The sequence below is a fragment of the Petaurus breviceps genome, unplaced genomic scaffold, assembly GCF_028583685.1.
Source record: "Petaurus breviceps papuanus isolate PSGF00001 unplaced genomic scaffold, PetGlider_PUasm1.0 90579, whole genome shotgun sequence".
NCBI classification, from domain to species: Eukaryota; Metazoa; Chordata; class Mammalia; order Diprotodontia; family Petauridae; genus Petaurus; species Petaurus breviceps.
Window position 1 is genome coordinate 150794 of NW_027187278.1, and position 6000 is coordinate 156793.

The 6000-nt window shown below is 32.7% G+C and overlaps 1 protein-coding gene across 1 annotated transcript in view; it reads left to right on the top strand.

Moving 5' to 3' along the window:
* LOC138142440 (protocadherin-9-like) overlaps positions 1–6000 on the top strand; it is a 402987-nt gene that overhangs the window by 23450 nt on the left and 373537 nt on the right. The window lies entirely within an intron of this gene.

Here is a 6000-nt window from a genome sequence, read left to right on the forward strand (position 1 = left end):
GTTTTATGATTATTTCTATATACAGGAAACATTTTATGATAGTTAATGTTTCTCTATTAGCATAGAAATTATTACTGACATTGTTAATAATTATATTCTCAACAAATTACAAAATTTGGCCATTATGAAACTGGCTATGTTGGATTTGGGTGTTGAAAGTAGTAAAGAAAAAAACAAATTATTTGATGTTAAAATTATGAGCTGATTGGATTAAGCTAATTAACGTCTTGTAAAAACACCACTGGTACAATTTTTAAATATTAGTTCTTTCATTGGTCCTAATCCATGAGAGAGATTTAAGAGCTAGAATTACATATTAAATGGAAAGTCACATTGAGGGAAAAAATATCCTGTCACTATTAAGGCAGCTCAAGAAGGTTGGAATGAAAAAGGAATTAAGAAAAAAAGTTCTTGCTTACTAACACTTGTTCTTCTTTGGAGTGGGAGAGAGGCAATCCTATGGACACAAGGGAAAAATAAGTACATTAAAAAAACTCTACAGACATCAGACAAGTCCAAGATTAATTTAGAGACTCACTTGTACTCCTACCTTCATACCCTTGAGCTATTTCATCACTTCTAACTTATAAGGAAAAAAAAAACAATTACTGCACATGCTTAAGGAGTTAAACTGTTGTTTGCACAGTATTGCAATAAATAGTTCTTCTTACATACTGCTTTGTCATTTTAAAGACAGTCGTTTCTCTAATTATGTACATTCAAAGGGCATTGTCAAGAGGTTTCATGTTGGTACCTGTTGTGTTCATTCTACCCCTGAGATCATCCTAGACCCTCTTGGGTGATCATATCATAGTAGAGCTTAGATTACAGAATCTGTAACTACTCAGGGAACTGTCTATGTGGCAGGCAGCCACAAATACATACAATCCTATAGCTTTTGGAGATTCTGAAAACTAAAAAAAAAATCCAAAAGTTGACAAGTAAAAATAAATAGATAATTGATAGTTTATTTTTTTTTCTTAAGGCAATTTATTACAGTGCTTGAGTAAGAGTACTTTAATGAGTTTCATTATACACCAAAACCTGAATTAAAGAGTCCTTTCCCTCACTCCCTCAAATTCACATGGACCATTAATTAACAGAAAGGAAAGAACTACATTGTTCCTTTCATATAGCAGGGAGTTAATAAATGTTTGTTGAAAGGAATTGAATTGCAGTTGTTCATTTTAGAATCATTTACTTATTTGTACAAGCTCCCTTAATTTATGGCACTCTGATATCTCTGCTTCTAGATTATAAACTTTTTTTGGGATAAAGTCCATGTGTTATTCAGTTTTGTATTCTCAAAGATAAATGAACAGTATTGTTATTATAGGCTTATATTTTACTTCGAAAGCTGTTATATTGTTATTACTATTACTATTATTATTTATGAGTATCATGGTGGCAGGTTGTTTACTTTGAGATCTTGAAGAAGATAAAACATGACCATTACTTCAACATACCATGAAAGATGGAAGGGGGTCTGGGAGATTACAGTAGAGTTTAAACAGATTAATATAACATTTTTTCAAATGTAAAGGTATCTGATATAATACATATTAAAATAGAAATATCCATGTGTTGTTGTGTGTGTTTGTCTTTTGCTCTCGAAGAGGACCATGCCATTAGGGAGATGATGACGTGACTTGCAGTTGACTTTGATTTGATTGAGGGAGAGATGTGTAAGGTTACCAGCCTCACTTTCTCCTCCAGAGCTATTTGGGTCCAGTGGCCAGATATTCATCAGGATGACTTGAGATGACCCAGGATGCAGTGGGAGACCCTGGCACTTTTAGGCTAAGGTCTTTTCAGGTTCTCTCTTTGAGTGAGATAATAATGTCCATTCAGTGAATAGGTCCCATTAAGTAGTAACTTAAGGGATGGCTCCTTTAATTAAAAAAAAAAAAGACAAAAAATCAAACTGGGTGGGGAAGACCCTCAGGGCTCCTGACCAAAAGAGAAACAGTATTTACATTTACCTGTGCTAGGAGGGCAGGGACCTATTGTCTAATCTATGTGCTCCAGAGTCAATTGGGTTTAAGGCTTAGTCTTTAAGAAATCTAGCCAGTAAACCCAAAGGAAAAAAGGCAGCTTTTGGCCATAGAAATGGAATATCTATAGAAATATGTGGAAACACTCAGACCTGTATGCCTTATTATAAGCAAAGTTTTCAAATAGTTATCACTATTCCTTCATCTTACTTTTAATACTCAGTGTTATTTATCAGGTAAAACTTCCAAAGAATCAGTGTATCAAAGTCTAATGAAACAAATGGTTTGTAAAAGTCTTAGTATATACATGTCTTTTTAGCTTATTTGGATATATCCTCCCCCTCCTCTCCCCACAATCCACTTGTTTGTGCATTAATGATTTTTTAAATAAAATCTATTTTAAACAAAAATAGTTTTGTTACTTTATGTTAAAAGTGATAGTGATGCATGTTTTAATTTGCTTTTTTTGTTTTAGTAATAAAGGTAGCTGTCAAATGGAGATGTTTTCTTGCTAGTTTTGGTATATATTTCATCAGTTTCAAATAAAATCCTATTCATGAGTTTTTGGGTTTTTTAAAGTGACGTTTATTAATAATTTCTAGCTGGAAATAGAACATGTTTAAGGTATTGAAATGCCATGCTTATGACTAAGGTAGCTCAATATGTTGGAAAAACATGCCTCCTAGTGTAAAGCAGGAGTAATGTATATTTTTATGGGTTTACTCATTAAAATTGCATTTCAATAGGTACAACCTGTGAATGTGAGTTATCCATCTCTAGAAAAATAAAAGGAAATTGTATGTGTTTAACCATAACTTTGTAGACTTCTCTGGGTAAAAGTCTATATACTTTGCAGATCTGTATTTATAATCATTTCAGTAGTGTAAAGCCAAAGAGAAACATAGTATTTATACCCTTCAATGTTTGTAGGTGAAAAAAATCAAATAGCTTAGTAATTTCAAACATTACTTAGAAATAGGAGACAAAGAATTTCTCATGAGAGATTCACAATCACTGTGAGTTAGGAAGGTCATTTCTAGACATAAAAATTAAGATGTATTTATAATTCCACTGGGCACAAAAAAGGGGATTGCATGTTCAGAAGAACTCTAAATTCACATAAGAAAAATTAAATTATTGACTAGAATTCCACAAGTAAAACACTAATGAAATTTTGCACCACTTGTAACTTCTACTACCTTAAAAATTATTTAGATAAATACATGAGCCCCCACATGCTAATAACCCTAATCTATCAGCTCTTTAGTAAAATGATGTCAAGGGAATTAAATCATAATGTAATTTAAGTAATAAGAAGGAATATCTCTGTGTCAGTGGTTTAATTATGATTAAAGTTCAGAGTACTAGCAAAGCTGTCTCATATTACATTTGGTCATATGACAGGGTCCCATGTGGATATGTTAATCCTTTCTTGTAAAGAACTTCGGTTCACATCATCCCTATCACCAAGCCCCATTAAGTGATGGTGCTTTAACCTTGTAGGCTAGTTTTACCACATAATTCTTAATTTTTTTTTTCACAAAAGATTCAGTTTCCCTTTTGTAATACTGAATGATAAGTGGAACTTGTACCAACTTCCAAATAATAGTAACACCCTTATTAAGGCTTCTCCCCTTTGCCCTACTTCTACCCCGATGCCAAATAGAATACTAACACGTACGAGACTTATATGTGGGAACTTCAGTAAGTGTGTTTGATTTTGAATACTTTCCTTTATTTCAAGATCTTACCTCAAGTAAAATGTTGCATTTTCACACAAAGCCTTTCAACCTATGGGGAAGAGAGGAAATGTATTACTCTATTCATTATATGCCTTATGTCCAGGATATCCAGATATCTAAATAGATTTTTAGGGCTCATATTTACCCAATTTGGTAAATGTATTCTGGCAAATTTGATGGAATGTCAGTCTTAATTTTTGACCAGAATAGCCATAAGAAAAATAAAGTTAAAACTGGAAATTAAACCAACAAGAATCCATTAAACAGATGTTAACCATCAAATTTAGTCTAAATGTAGCATTTATGTGTCTACATGTAAAGTGGAATGGATAATTAAGATTAATTCTTTGAATAATGAATCCTCCCTAACAAATCCAGTTTCATTTTTATCGATATCACATATTTCAGAGGAAATGCATTTTTGGGTTTTTTTTTAAATCCCAAATTATCCAGATAAGTGCATCAATTTTCTACTTTCCTTCTGATTCTTTCTTATAGAGAAAAATGTCATTAAGAAAACCCAAGCTTTCATAAAGCATCTAAGGTTTCTGAAAGAAAACCATAAAGGGTACCAGACTTCTTATCACCACTTATACTTGATGGAGGAGTATCATAACATCATTTAAAGATTTCCCTGTGTCCATTTGCTACAAAGACCTTTGTCCTTGTCATTTACAAACCTCATTTAGTTATAGTAATCAAAAACAGGGAAATATATTACATATTTTACCATTCAATCAGGTACCTCCTTTATAACATCCTCAAAATTAAAATGATATAAAAGTTATTTCAGCTTAAATACCCACCAAGGGGCAAATGTTTAATTGCAGACCCCCTAAAACTTGGGCAATGATTTTTATTGATTTTCTTCTCACATTTTTGGGTGTACTCTATCATGAATTATTATTTCTTTGTACCTGAATACATGAATGAAAAGTCTTGTACTCAAATTAAAATAAGAAAAATCTAAACTAGGTTTTTAAACAACTTACCAACTGAGAAAAGAAGAAACCCAAAAGAAATTGGTCCCAAATCGGATGTTAATGTCCCTCAATTTATATAAAATTCTAGAATGAAATCTAATACAATAATCAAGCCAACATTTGAAGGGGTGCAGTTAAGGGACTTGGGGAGAGCAGAAGCATTGCAGTGAAACAAAGACATGTCCAGGTTCAGAGGTCCTCACCTCTTTGAAATTGTTTCCTCTAATATGCTATAGAAGAGGAAGTGGAATACTTGTTAGAATTGTTTCTAAAATAAGAGTAAACATTTTCAGTGAAGGTCTGAAATGCATGTTTGTGAAAATACAAAAATTTTAGTATGGACTTTGGAAAACATATTATAATTGGTCAAATGTTTTTGATTATTTGCTGATTTTCAGATTTATTGCACATATTTTGAGAATATTTGATGAATGGCCTCTGGATAAATAAAGTGTTCCTTTATTTTGACTGAGTGTCTCAATGAAAGTATGAGCAAAAAGACACCCTGAGGGATAAAAGTTTGTGTTCACTATATATATATATATATATATATATATATATTCAGTAGTTAATTGAGCCCCTTAAAAATTCCCAAAATGTCATCTGTTTAAAATAATGTTACAATATGTGAAGAAAACATCTATATTCATAATCAGTTTTCATGTCTAAAAGAATGCAAAACACAAACAAATATATTTTAGCATTCCACCATATTAAATAACCACCCTCTACACAAATAAATTTCCTAAACTTAGAAAATTTATAATAATTATGATTGTAAAAAGTGGGTTACAGGGATTTTCTTTTTCTTTTCTTTAAAAATGTATTCCTTAATTGAATAAGGGCAAATGTTTAACTTTAAAGAAATAACTAGGGAAAGCAAAATGATAAAAGAGGTCAACATTAAGATAATCTGACCAGTTTTGCCTTCAATAAACACTGGAATCACAACTCAAAATTTTTATTTCCCTTAAAGCATTAATGACTGCTTCTTTCCTTCCTTCCTTCCTTCCTTCCTTCCTTCCTTCCTTCCTTCCTTCCTTCCTTCCTTCCTTCCTTCCTTCCTTCCTTCCCTTTCTTCTTTCCTTCCTTCCTCCCTTCCTTCCTCCCTCCCTTCCTTCCTCCCTGCCTTCCCTTCCATCCTTCCTTTCTTCCCTCCCTCCTTCTTTCCTTCCTTCCTTCCTTCCTTCCTTCCTTCCTTCCTTCCTTCCTTCCTTCCTTCCTTCCTTCCCTCCTTTCTTCTTTCCTTCCTTCCTTCCTTCCTTCCTCCCTCCCTTCCTT